A 14,713-nucleotide genomic window follows, 5' to 3' on the forward strand; every position below is an offset into this window, starting at 1 on the left:
ACTTGTACAGCAGCCTTCTTTCCTGGGGTTCTGGGGTGAGCTCTCCCTAAGCGGCTTAGGCTCTCAGTAGTTCCTTTTTGGTTGTCTAAAAATGTGACAAAATCTCCAACCCCCTAGTGCTTTGTCTCTCAGTGTTCCACCCTTATGGATGGATACCCTAAGTACATACTGTCATTTCTGTCGGATTTTGGAGAAAAAGGAGGTGTGCAGTTGGAGGTACTTAATTGGGAGGGTGCCTTTATGTCTGCAAATGAACCGAGAGCTGGTAAACATGCTGTATGAGTTCTCTACGGCTGCTGTAACAAGTACCCCAAAAGGAGTGGCTTAACCAACAGAAATGTATTGTTTTGAAGATCTGGAGGCTGGGAATTTGAGATCAAGGTGTTGGCAGGATTGATTCTTTCTGAAACTGTAACAGAGACTCTGTTCCAGGCTTTGCTCCTGGCTTGCAGCCTTTGGGGCTCCTTGGCTTGTAGATAGATACTTGAAGCCCATCTCTGCCTTCATCTTCACATGGTGCTCTTCCTGGGTTGTGCCTCTATGTGTAAGTGTCTCCTTTTATTATATAAGGACACCAGCCATATTGCATTAGGGCCCATCCTACTCCTTTATGACGTCGTGTTAAATAGTCACATCTGTAATGACCCTATTTCCAGATAAGGTCATGTTCCAAGTTACTTTGGGTTAAGATTTCAACATATGAATTTGATCAGTTTGGAGCTATTATTCAGATGTGATTTTAATGTCACGTTTAGTGGTTTATGCACAGAACTGTGGGTATGTATACACAAGTCTGTTTTTTTTTTTTTTTCCTGGCATAGTTGGGTTTGAAGATTTCCATATCAGTGAATTTTCAGCAACTCGAGATTCCCCTTTTAGTATTAAGTTATTTAAATGTAAGTGAAATCATTTTAGATAGAGAGCTTTTTAAATACACGAAGCATTTTCTTGTTTTCATAATCAGGGTACATAGCTATGCATATTTCTCTCTAGCTAGATTATGAACTCTGGAAGGTTGATGACGCTAAATTTCTCATCTTTCCATTCCCACTGTCTGACATAAGGTCTCCCATGTACCAAGGGCTCAATAAAGGTGTTTGGAATGAAAATAAATGGAATGCTGAATATAAACATAAACTCATGTTAACAACTTGGGGTGATCATATAAGCATCAACTATCATACTGTATATAGTGAAATCCCTGCAGATGGCCTTGAGGTGTGAGAGACAGTTCTGGCTTAGACCAAATGTCCTAAAATGACTATCTTTGCTTCGTCCTCCTGTCCGCGTTAGTTTTTCTAGCTCCTTGCTCAACCTCCTTCTTCACTGTCCTTTTTCTTCCCCAGCAGCCACATCCCATCTCCTGTCTTGCTACGTCGTGCGGCAGCACCTCCCTTGCTGCTGCTCATCTGTGCCATGTGCACCCCCACCCCAGGACCTTTGCACCTGCTATTCTTCTTCCTGGTTCTGGCAACTATTTCCATGGCTTGGACCCATCCTTCATTCCTGCTCTGCCCACATGACATCTGGGCATAGGGACCTTCTCTGCCCATTCTATGTGAGTTTATCCTTCCCACACAAACCTTCTCTATACCCCATCCAAACGTACAGTTTTTACACCAATAGATACACATTTCCTTGTTCATTGAGTGTCTCTTAAGCTAGTTCCAAAAGAAGGGCTTTGTCCATTGTGCTCACTGTTGTTTCCCCAGAATCTTGTGATGATCTCGTCACAAAGAGGTGCACAGTAAAAATGCTCTGCCTGAAGGACACAGGGAGGATGGGTAGGTCTCTTCTAAGATCAGAGTAAATATATCATTCAGGAGACACGGAGGAGGTCTCCTACAGATCATGTTAATGAGGTTATGAGGGACAGACTGCTTTGTCGGTTTCAACTAGCCAGAGGCTTGTGCAAGTGAGGAAGGCGGGAAAGCAGCATCCTCTTCCAGGGTCTAGGTTGTTCTTCCACAGTTGAGGTCTCAGAAGGAACTTCCCGAGAAGCACCATGTTGGTGGGAGAACTTGTCAATATAAACCCACCTTCCAGCTTGTTTGCTGCTTGTAAGCATTTCGTTCCCTGGAAACATTGAAAACACATGTTTTCCACTAAAAGGTGTCCAGCCAATTATTTCTTGTGTCTGCAAGGGTCAAATTCACGGTTTGTGACTCCTCACACACTGACGTGCCCTGACAAAGCAGCTTGAAGGCCTTGGCGGCAGTGGCCCGAACTGGCTCCCAGGAAGGAGCGCTGGTGGCCCTCCTGCCCCAGCGGCTCTGCGCATGGGAATCGCAGACCCAGAGACTGTGGTCTTCCTCAGCGCCTGCTTTCTAAAGTGTTTCACAAAGACTCAGAGTCATGTAGGGACTTATCAGGGGGCTATCGGGCAGAACTAGGGTTTAAAACAAGTTTGTACAAACTTGGGGTCCAGCCTCAAGGATCACGTCCCAGACCCCTGGGTGGAGTCTTGCCCTCCCGTGGTGTGCTCCGGTCACACCTGTGCTCTCCTCCAGCGTTCTTATAAATGCAATGTGTATGCCTGTAATCTCAGCACCCGAGGCAGGTGGATCACCTGAGGTCAGGAGTTCAAGACCAGCATGGCCAACATGGCGAAACCCTGTCTCTACTGAAAATACAGAAATTAGCCTAGTGTAGTGACATGTGCCTGTAGTCCCAACTTCTTGGGAGGCTGAGGCAGGAGAACCACTTGAACCTGGGAGACGGAGGTTGCAGTGAGCTGAGATCGTGCTGCTGCACTCCAGCCTGGGTGAAAGAGCAAGACTCCATCTCAAATAATAATAATAATAATAATAATAATAATAATAATAATAATAACAACAACGTAATGTGTACATTACTTTTGGAGCCACAGAATGAACACTTGTCTTCCTCAAATTAACTATAAACTGTATTCATTTGTTTTATTTCTGTATTCCTCCTGATTGTGTTAACAGGCTAAAAAATAATTTAATCAATTTACGTTGACCTAAATGCCTGTGGCTCAAGCACAACAGTATAAGATCTAGCAAAAGTAGGCTGGGTGTGGTGGCTCACGCCTGTAGTCCCAGCACTTTGGGAGGCCAAGATGAGTGGATCACCTGAGGTCAGGAGTTTGAGACCAGCTTGGCCAACACGATGAAACCCTGTCTTTACTGAAAATACAAAGATTAGCTGGACATGGTGGCAGGCACCTGTAATCCCAGCTATTTGGGAGGCTGAGGCAGGAGAATTATTTAAACCAGGGAGACAGAGGTTTCAGTGAGCCAAGATTGTGCCATTGCACTCCAGCATGGGTGACAAAGGGAGACTCTCTCTCAAAAAAAAAAAAAAGGTAGCTAAAGCAAGCCCTGCTCTCATTGGCCGGGAATACAGGTACTTTCTAGGGCTGGTAGGTGCAGATATTCTATGCTTAACAACACAAAGACATTCTGGTTGAATTCCATTAAAAAACACCCATCTGCAAAAACTATGTTACATGCCTAGTAACAGGGGAAAGATTAATTACATGATAGTGTAAACATATTACATTAATCTTTTGAGATTTTTTTGAAGAAAAAATAGTAATATCAAAAGCCTCCTGTATAATAGTGAGTGACTAAAGAAGGGATGCCAAAGCATATTTAGCATGCTGCAAATTTTTTAAAATACTGCTTATATAGGTGTGCATGTTTGCATGTGTTTAGAGAAGGAACAAGAACTATATCAATCTTTAACCATGGTTGATGCTGAGGATGTAATTGCGTGACCTTTTTATTTTCTGTGTTATTATTTCCTGTATTCTGAAATACTCTATAATGTATGTATATAAAAAATAACAACATAAATTTTCTCTAGTTGTGTTTTCTTCCTTCAAAGGTACCTCAAATAATACAAGAGTTTCATAAGAGATTTCTGGTGTTAAACTTTACTAGACCATCCGGAAAGCACAGCTTCTGTGTTTTTTTACAAATACAAAATAAAACTGATTCAGAAGCCTGGGAAATATATATATATATATATATATATATATATATATATGAGATATATATTACATATATAATATACATATGGTATGTATAATATATAAAATATATGATAGCATAAATTACATATAAATAACATATATTTTTGATAGCATAAATTATATATGTGTGATCACGTGAATGTCTGAGTTCATATATGTGCACATACACACAGGTACAAACATATACATACAACATTTGTCTATTTGTTTTTTATTTCTCCCAGCATTATAATCCTCTTGCATTAAAATCCTCTTCCTAGCTTTAGGAAATTCCCTACCTTGTAAGTATTGGGTGGGGGTAGTGTTGAAGGAGGAGGGAAAAGCCCGCCTATCACTATTAGAAGCTGAAAAAAAGACCAGGTTCCCAGCCAATCCGCTGCACTTATTCTGAATGTGGATCAGACCTGTGGAGGAATTCCATGGTGGTGGAGGGTGCAGTGACACCACATTTCCAAGGTAGTGACCGCTGCAAGGACTAGGTAAGGGTCTGTATCTAGTCCTGACACAGAGGGTTCCAGCTGTGGCACTGGGGACTGTCACAGCAGCCAGGGTGGCCCATAGAACTGCTTCTGTGGCAGGATTTTCTGGAGTGGTGTTGGCTGTATCTGGACTCCTCCTTGTTTCCATACCAGGATCTGCAGACTTCCTAAAGTTTCTATTGTTCAATAACTTTGTTTTCTGGCTTTTCTGTTTGTTTGTTTGCTTGTTTGTTTTGTTTTGTTGAGACGGAGTCTCATTGTCACCCAGGCTGGAGTGCAATGGTGTGATCTCAGTTCAGTGTAACCTCTGCCACCCAGGTTCCAGTGATTCTGCTGCCTCAAACTCCCAAGTAGCTGGGATTACAGGCACCTGCCACCACATCTGGCTAAATTTTTAACATTTTTACTAGAGACGGGGTTTCACCATGTTGGCCAGGCTGGTCTCGAACTGCTGACCTCAAGTGATCCACACGTCTCGAATAACTTTTGTTTTCCATTTGTTAACCAGAATTGATTTCTACTTCTTGCCACTGGAGTGATGAGGTGAGTGGGCTTCATGACAGCATTCAGTTCAGTACCAAATGTGACCTGGAAACTCACATGAACTTGTAGTTCAGAAAATATTGCAGACACCCCATGCACGAGCGGCACTGGCTTAGATGCTAGAGAGATATACAGCTCTCCAATTAGGAAGCCTGAGTCCATTAGTGAACTCCACTAATAGGTCAGGAAAAGTAATAGCTAATAAATATTTTATTAGCATTTGTTGAATCTCACTAATGGGAAAGCCAAATATATCAAAAGTAGCAAGAGTCACATTCAGTATCCAGCCATTACTCAATGCTATATCTGCTGTTTCCTATGACTTCTTTGTGGAATAATTAGAGAAGTTCAAATAGAATTATGTGCATAACCATTAGTATTTTTATTTTTCTATTGTAAGCCATCATATTGTCTTACTTTGTTATTTACCTACATAATGTATTCAATATTACTTTTCTATCTATGGTACAGTAAATTTATAGCTACGTTAATATATTAATAGTTCTCTATTTAGGAAATACAACACATGTTTTTTTGCATATTTTTTAAAAAAAATTAACTACTAAAATCCATTACATATAATATTAGAAGCCTTTACAAACGAAAAGAAAAATCACCACCATGACCACCAACAAAACCCCAGAGCTAATAGAACCACAATCCATCACTGCAATAGGGCTATAATTGTTTTGCTTTCTTAGACTATTTGAAACCTTACCTCTCAGGGGAAAAAAAAATATATATATATAAAATATATATTTATATATATATATGATATAATATATATAAAACTTAAACTACTATTTAAAAAACTGCCAAACTTTTTTTCTCTTTTGGGTTTTCAAGGGTAGACCAGTTAGAAATAGTGGAGCTGTCATTCTAGATATTTAGTGTTTGAAAATAGAAATGAGGGTCCAATCTGGATTTCCCAATATTTTCTCTAAAAGTTCTTGGTTGTTCCTTCCTGGAAAATGAAGTGCTGAAGTAGACAGCTGTCAGCATCATACACACATTCTGGAAGGCATGCATCTTTTAGCAGTTGTTAGGTAAATCTTGCAATAGCAGCTTCTCTCCGAAGAAAAACAAACCTCAAAATCTCTTTCTGGGGGGATTTACTTTCATGTAAACGAAAGGCAAAATATGGTACTTCTCAGCTCATCCATTCATGCCACAAATACTTGTTTAAGAACTTGAAAATACAAATGCCCTCCCAAATCACAGCCATAGAAAGTTTTAAAGAAGGAAGTAATATCATCACAACAGGTAGATTATCAATTAGGGCATGTGCAGTGCTGGTGTGGTCTAGTAGATGAAACACATGTTGTAGAACTGAGAGGTTGTAGGTTTGGGTATTGGTTCTGCCATGTAATTATCTGTACTGCCATGGGCTAGTCAGGCTATGTGGCTTGCTCATAAAAGTAAGTAATACCAGTTTTGCGAAGATAGGAAAATAGCTACAGAGAGAATATATACATATATATGTATATGTTTGGTACACTGTATTTGTATATGTATATGTTTGGTACATTGAAGATATTTAGGATATTGTAGCTTTTATTGTTATTGGTATAACTGGCCCAAATAACTCAGGCCCAAGCTTGAGACTATTGTCTAATTGTAAGATTCTGTTTTAACAACCAGTGACATTTTTATCCCCATCCGGTCCTTAAGGTTGGATAGAATTACCTGAATTTTAAAATCGCACACATTAAAACCAATGCTACCCCATTGATCTTACTTGCTACCCTAGATTTATTTAGGAAAAGATGGTTTGATTATATTCGATGGTCTCCAAAACTCATTCTTACAACAATTAATAAGTAACTACTGTTATAGATTCTTGGAAGAAATAAAGAATCTTAGTTTATAATTTACATGACAGAATAAGGCATGATTCTGATATGAAACACCTAGTGGTAAATACCACCATCCATGGTAAATGGCAGTATACAATTATACCAAATTAATGATGGGTTAAATAGTTAATAAGGCTCTAAGAAAAAGTAGAGATCACCACAGGTTGAGTGATTAGGATTTACTGGAATTCTCTCAATAGCAAGCCCAACTCAAACTGGCTGAGCCAAGAGCTGGGACATACAGGCTCACCCAAGAAGTTTAGAAGTAGGTGGCTTCAGTTTCCTTTGCCCTGGAGGCCTAATGATGTCAACACTCATCTGGTTTTTCTTGTTTGCCACTTAGGGCATTAGATTCACTTCAATCTGGCTTCCCTCTGATAGCCAAATGGATGCAGTCACTCCAGGCTTCAAAAATTCCCACTTTACCATCCAGAAGGGGTGAGCAAGCTTCCCTCCTTGGCCTGAATCAGGTTGCCTGCCTAGTTCTGACCAATGCTGTAGACAGTGGATGGTGTTATACTAATAATTCTGGCAAAGGCCAAATACCACAGCCTCGCAAGGTGTGTAGAAAGAAGGTGGAGAGGTTAGTGGTTGGAATTACTTAGTGGAGGGGAGTAGATGTTCAGCTTGTGGTCACAATATCCACCACAGATAGCTTCAGAAAAATATGGGATTTAGAATCTTCTACAGTCCAACTCTCCAAACTATAGAATTGCAGAATTAATTCTGTCCAAAGTCACCGAATAGCATTAGTTCATGTTAGGGAGAAAGTTGGACTCTAAGTAAGTCTGCAGAAGCCAGACTGCCTAGGTCCAATCCCCAGCTGTGCCATTGACTAGCTGTGGGATATTATCTAATCCGTGTCACCACCCAAATCTCAGGTTGAATTATAATCCTCAGTGTTGGAGGTGAGGCCAGGTGGGAGGTGATTGGCTCATGGGGGCAAATTTCACTACTGATACTGTTCTTGTGAAGTAACTGAGTGCTCGTGAGATCTGGTCATTTTAAAAACATGTGCCCCCTCCTCTCTCTCTCTCTCTCTCATCCTCTTGCTTTGGCTGTGTGAAGACACCTGTTCCCACTTGGCCTTCTGCCATGAGTAAAAGCTCCCTGAGGCCGCCCCAGAAGCTGATGCTGTCATGCTTCCTGTATAAGCTGCAGAACCATGAGTCAATTAAATCTCTCTTCTTTATAAATTACCCAGTCTCAGGTATTTCTTTACAGCAGTGAGAGAATGGACTTATACACTTTGGGACCTCCAGCAAATTATTGAGTCCTTCTCTGCAAAATCGGAAGAATAACAACTCCTTCTTTGCTGGATTGCAGTAAACACTAAACAAGCTATTTAATGTGAACCCACAAAGAGTGATGCCTGACACCCAGTAAGTGTCATCATGATTGTTTCCCTGTCAGGCTTCTTTCTACAATAGCATCCTACCTGCCCAGGACTTGAAGAGATGCATAAAGAAAAAGGGGCAAAAAAGAAGCAGGGGATTATATTGCAAGGGGCAATAAATACAGACAGATGTCACAGAATGAGTGCTTTCCCAAAATGACAGTAAAAACAAGTTGACTTTGGGGAAATGATTTGGTACCAGGTAGCAGAAGCTTGAATGCCAGGTTAGGGAGTATCATACATAGTGCTCCCCAAGTGGCTACAGCAGGTCCAAAAAGATTTGGAAATATTTATATCACATCACCTCCTCTTTCAGGCAGAATTCCAAATTTTCTAGGGATAGATCCTTTTCACATTTATATCTTTCTTTTTTTATTAGACTTTACTGAGGGCTGGTTTCTTTGTTAGTTTGTTTTGAAGAAGGAGATTCAGCAAAGTCTCTTTCTTTTTCTTTCTTTCTCTCTCTCTTTTTATGATAGGGTCTTGGGTCTCACTCTGTCACCCAGGCTGGAGTGCAGTGGCGTGATCAGGGCTCACTGCAGCCACAACCTCCTGGCCTCAAATGATCCTTCTGCTTCAGCCTCCTGGGTAGCTGGGATTACAGGCATGGGCCACCAAGTCTGGCTAATTTTTAAATTATTTGTAAAGAAGAGGTCTCATTATGTTGCCCAGGCTGGTCCTGAACTCCTGGGCTCAAGCAATTCTCCTGTCTCAGCCTCCCAAAATGTGCCTGGCCGGTATCCTTCTTTTAATAACAGGTCTCTCACCTCAGGTGATGGTTTATTTTATGCGTCACCTTGGCTGGTCAAACATTATTCTAAATGTGTCTGTAATAGTGTTTGAGATGAAACCCACATTTAAATAGGTGGACTTTGAGTAAAGCAGATTAGACTGGCTCCCCTAAGGAAGAGAAGATCCTTCCAGCAGCCTGTCTTTGGACTTCATCTGCAAGCTCAGCTCCTCCTGGTCCCACAGCAAATGGTGTTCAGACTCAAACTGCCCCTCTTTCCCCTGTCCCCTCCCTGGATTTCTCCCCCATCCAATTTTGGACTTGCTTACCAAGCCTCCACAACCAAGTGAACCAATTCCTTAAATGAAATCTCTTTCTACATGCATGCACATCCCATGGATTCTATTTTTTTGGAGAACCCTGATGAATAAACCTTCTAACGGAGCTGCCCTAAAGAGTAATTGTGTCAGTGGAATTTGATTGGGGAAATGGTGGCTCCTATCAGCAGGAAGATACTTCTGTGGCCTCCTGTATTTCTTTGTGGTGTCCTGTTTCTTACCCTCCCCAGCTACTGTCTGTGCCAGCTGAGCAACGTCTGCCATCTGAGTGTCCACGTGGAACCACCCCGGCAATGGAGCCATACGGAAAGGGTCTTGATGACGTCACTCATCTGGGTTCCTGTGTGACGGAGTTAACTCTGTTCTCTGTGCCTGGCCAATTCCTTGCATGTTTTTCCATTTTACATAATTTCCTATTGACCTTGGACTTCAACATGCATGTTGTGGGCTTTGGTTCTTCTGAAGCCACCTTCTGTTCTTGTTGGGTGTATGTTTGTGTGTACTCCAAGTCAATGGGTGACAGTCTCGTGTGGGAAGTGCACGTGTGTTTTTCATTCTTCTTTTTGTCTGAAGTGTATAAACACCACTGTCACTGACAAATTGTATCTCATTAGCATGATAAATCATTTTGATGTGCAATATCACCTCCTCCTGTTCTTCCTATCTCTTTGACGTGCCTGTATTGACATTCCAATTCTGAGAAGTCTTCCATCAACAATCTGGAAGAAATAATCCTCCAGAATTGATATAATTATAGAGGGGCTAGTTTGTTTGTTTGTTTTTAATCTGCTCCCTACAACTATGTGGCAAGCGTCCTTTTCATTGTCTTCTTTGTCATCTCTTGCAGAACCATCTTCAGTTTCTGCTTCACTTTGCATGTTAAAGCATGAAACATGTTGTCTGTCCCAAAATGAATGGCTCCATTTCTCCCCTTTCCTTTAGTCCTTAGTTGTAGTGCTTCGTATCATGCTTCGCCAGTTTTAATAGAGTTAATGTAAGTCAGGAGGTCTCAAAAAGCTTTACAAATGTTAATTAATTATGCGACAGAATAGCCCTGTGAGACAAGGATGATGATCCCTATTTCACAGGTGGGGAAAATTCCAAACACACAAAGCCTGAGTGACATGACTAGTTGGCCATTATTAAGAAACTGTGGTTGTGTTTGTGGCTGTGCCTTACGGTGTCAGTGTCTGGTGTATGCAGTGTGATTGCCCCACTTTGCAGATGAGAAAATGGACTGAGAGGTCCATTTCTGTATCAGAGGTTTATTCAACCTTCAGGTTTGCTCAGATTATTCACAGGCCTCTGGGGTTTCCCATTTTTCTTTATTTTCTCAGCTTTTCCCCCAGTACAGCACTGTTAGTCAGTGAGCCAGCAATGGAAAAATCCAGGTGTGCATTTCATATGACTTGGTTTACCCCAACTCTCAGACCACATCTGTAAAACATGGGTCTCAGGTCTGATCACAGAGGCCAGTTAAAAGAAGAGACTTAAAAAGCAGGGATCCAGCTCTACACACAAGTGTCCTGTGTCAGAACAAGACCAAGGATGCAACCAGCACATATGTCCTGGCTATCTGCATGGTGCCTTGCTATTCCCCCACTCTGCGGCCCAGGAAGAGCAAACAATGTACAGTTCCAGGGCCATATTCAAGGTCTCCAACTTCTTGCCAGTTGCTGCCTGGAAAGCCCACCTCTGTCCTTTTCCTTCAACGCACCTTCAAGACTCAGGCATTATTCCTGCCTCCCCAGCCGGGGCTGCCTTCCTGGGCTGGAGACTTGTTCACCCCAGTGCCAGCTCTCAGTGTGCAGGTGAGCATTGCAGATGGCCTCTCAAACTCGGCTCTCACACATCTGGCTACTACAAGCCCCTGGAGACGGGAACCGTCTTTCATCTGCGTGTGCTCAACAACACCCAAAGCTTCATGCACAACAAAATTTTGTAGAATGAGGCATGACCAAAGCTATAGAGGGGGTGAGGCAGATTGTGCTTATTAATAGAAAACTTATTTTTTGGCTCAAAGAAACTGATTTTTGACAAAAGGATTGTGTGTGTGTCATTCCTTCACTGACTTAAGAGCTATGATTGGCAGCCACTGGTCTGTGGCTGAACAGCCTTTGAGTTAGTTGAATGCATTGGTTAAAGATATAAACTCCAGGCTTTTTTTCAAACATATGGAATCTGTATTCTGGGAAGTAGACTCAGAAATCTGTACTTTTGATTGTGTGATTTTGATGTTTGTTTGGTACATTTAGAAATGAGATTTCTGTTTTATGAAACATTATAGTATCTTATTAATGCTATAATATTGGTATGCTCTCTCAGTTAAAGAAGTTTGTTAACTGAAATAACGATATAAAAAGAAGCTTTTTTTTTTTTTTAAATTACCTCAAACTTGAGTTTGAAAATTTGCTGTCCTGGAAGACAATTGCTTCTCTTCTCCCTATTGTAAAGTTCACAATAGCTCTGTCCAGGAGCAGAGTAACCAGTGACTTCAAAACCACTGACCATCCCCAAAGCAACAAGATAAGGGGGCCAATTGACATTCAGTTTGAACCACCGGGTGTTTTAAATGTTTTGAATGTGAATATCCTTAGTTGAAATTTGCCTTCCCCTGTTTCCACAGGCCCCAGTCTCACTGTCTTGCCCTATCTCTTCATTCGCTCTCCCTCCCAGATGTGGAAGCTGAATTTATACTGGTGCCTCCAAGCCGGCACTCTGAGTGCAAATAAGTAGTGGCTATTGCATTATTTATTGGACCTGAAAGAAACCTCCAATATGATCTAGTTCAGCCACCAATTTATGCGTGAGAAAACAAAGGACCAGAAAGGTAAATCAAGTTACCTAATACTGCACAGCTGACCTGGCGGCTCACCAGAATTGAAAGCCATTCTTCGGATTCTTCATCCACTGCCCTTCCAGTATAGCATAGAATCTGCTCTGTATTCCAGAACAGAGGCTTGGAATCTAGTCTCATCAGGCAATTCTATCTGTTAAGTCTTTTAAGCAGGTATCCCTAATATATGTATTATTTTAAAAATCATACACATGTACAACTGTTAATCTAGTCATTAAATGTTAATGAAGGATAATATCTTTATTTTTTGTAAGCTGGAAAAGAAGTACAAATAAAGCACTCCAATTTGTGTTTTTCTTCATCCCTATACGTGATCCTGCACAGTTTCTGAGGACGGTAGCAATTGCTTTCAAAGACCACTGTACTAGAAAACAATTTCTCAATGCATCGTGGTGTGGGCAGTCTTCTATGAGGTCTTTCACAAATCATTTCTAACTAGTAATTGAAGCAGACCACAGTTTGGAGATGATTGCCTTGCTTTAGCAATCACAGTGTATTTAAAATCACTTCCAGCCCTTCCTCTCACTCTTTCTCCTGTGTGTTTCTTGGTGGGTGGGAGGCTGAACGTCCTTTAACCCTTAGTCTATCTTATCTACACAAGAGTCCAAAGTGACCCACCATTCCCGATACGATGTTAACAGAGCAATTGCGAATTATCGAAGTAATTGCGAGAAGTTGTTGCAGTATTCTTTCCACTGGATCTTTCCGAATTCGTATCTATTACACATGTGAATGACAGCCCTCGAGTGTGTCAGAGCCGAAAACGATGGCTACACTGCGCTAGCCAGGATCTCCCGCCCCTCAAGAAACTACTAAATTCCATCTTCCTCTCCGAAGAGGAAGGAAATACAGAGCAGAGGTCACGGCTGCCGTCTCTTTTCGTCGCAATTTCTTTTCCAGAACGGAGCTGGTGCCAGCCCTGACACGGTGCGCGTTCCCCACGGGGCCTCTTCTGCCCCTTGAGGGTTCCGCGCTCGGAGTCCCGACCACACGCTTTCGCGGATCCCGGCGGGAAGGAAAGCCAGTCGGCTCCTCCCGGCTCCTTCATCCGAAGCACCTGCCAGGGTCCCAGGCTCTGGAGAGCAGAGTCCACGAGGCGGGGGAACCCCGTCCTCACAGGTTAGAGCCAGAGGGCTACGTCTCCACGGACTTAGATTTCCTCCAGTCCACACCCTCTCCTTGACCTAGAGGAGACCCAAGCACGGGGCAGGTTAGCAAAGCTCCAGAGTCCCGCGGTGGAAAGTAGCGGAAGGAATTCCGGAAACCAAGTCCTTCAGGCCTCAGAGCCCAGGCTTCTCCGGGCACCAGAGGCCTTTGCCGCGTGACCCCCATGAACACCCAAGACCTCCCGCGACCACCGATGCCCTGACAGCGACAGGACGCACGGAGAGAGGAGGGCCCCGTCCACGGGACCCGCGCAGGCAGGGAGGGGCGCTGCCCAGGATCGTCCCAGGCACAACCAGCACGTTCAGTGTCCAGCGAGTGGCCCCTGGCTCCCTCCGGGGCGCCCTGGCACACCTGCCCGCCCTTCCAGGTCACACCTGCCCAGCTCGCCATCAGACTCACAGACACCAGTTCTTCCCTTACTCCAAACGCAATCACATTCCATGTTTTACTCACGTTGAATTCATCCTTCCGCCACCACCTCTACCCAGTGTGTCCTACCCGGTGTGGCTGCCCCAGCTGCCACCCCCAGGAAAGACTGACCCTGCTCCTCCACCCCAGCCTCCCTGTTCCTCTACCCCAGCCTCCTCAACTCCTCCACCCCGGTCCCCCCAGCTCCACCCCTGCCTCCCCTCCTCCTCCACCCCTTCTTCCCCTTTTCCTCCACCCCTTTCTCCCCTGCTCCTCCACTCCAGCCTCCCCAATTCCTCCACCCCGGCTTCCTCAACTCCTCCACCCTGGTCTCCCAGCTCCTCCACCCCAGCCTCCCAGCTCCTTCACCCCAGCTCCTCCAGCTAGGTCTCAACTCTTCCACCCTGACCTCCCGAGCTCCTCCACCCCGGTGCCCCCAGCTCCACCCCTGCCTCCCTGTTCCTCCACCCCTTCCTCCCCTGCTCCTCCACCTAAGTCTCCACAACTCCTCCACCCCGGCCTCCCCAGCTCCTCCACCATGGTCTCTTCAACTCCTCCACCCTGGCCTGTTCAACTCCTTCACCCTGGCCTCCCAGCTCCTCCTCCCCAGCCTCCCAAACTCCACCCCTTCTCAGGTCCTCCACCCCTGCCTCCCTTGCTCCTCCATCCAAGTCCCCCCAACTCCTTCACCCCAGCCTCCCCAGCTTCTCCACCCCAGCCACCCCAGCCTCCCCAACTCCACCCCTTCTCGGCTCTTCCACCCTGGCCTCCCCTGCTCCTCCACCCCTTCTCAGTTCCTCCACCCTGGCCTCCCCAGCTTCTCCACCCCAGCCACCCCAGCTCCTCCACCCCAGCCTCCCCAACTCCACCCCTTCTCGGCTCCTCCACCCTGGCCTCCCCTGCTCCTCCACCTCGGCCACCCCAGCTCCTCTACCCCTG

The sequence above is a fragment of the Pan paniscus genome, chromosome 12 (genome assembly GCF_029289425.2).
Source record: "Pan paniscus chromosome 12, NHGRI_mPanPan1-v2.0_pri, whole genome shotgun sequence".
Classification (NCBI taxonomy): Eukaryota; Metazoa; Chordata; class Mammalia; order Primates; family Hominidae; genus Pan; species Pan paniscus.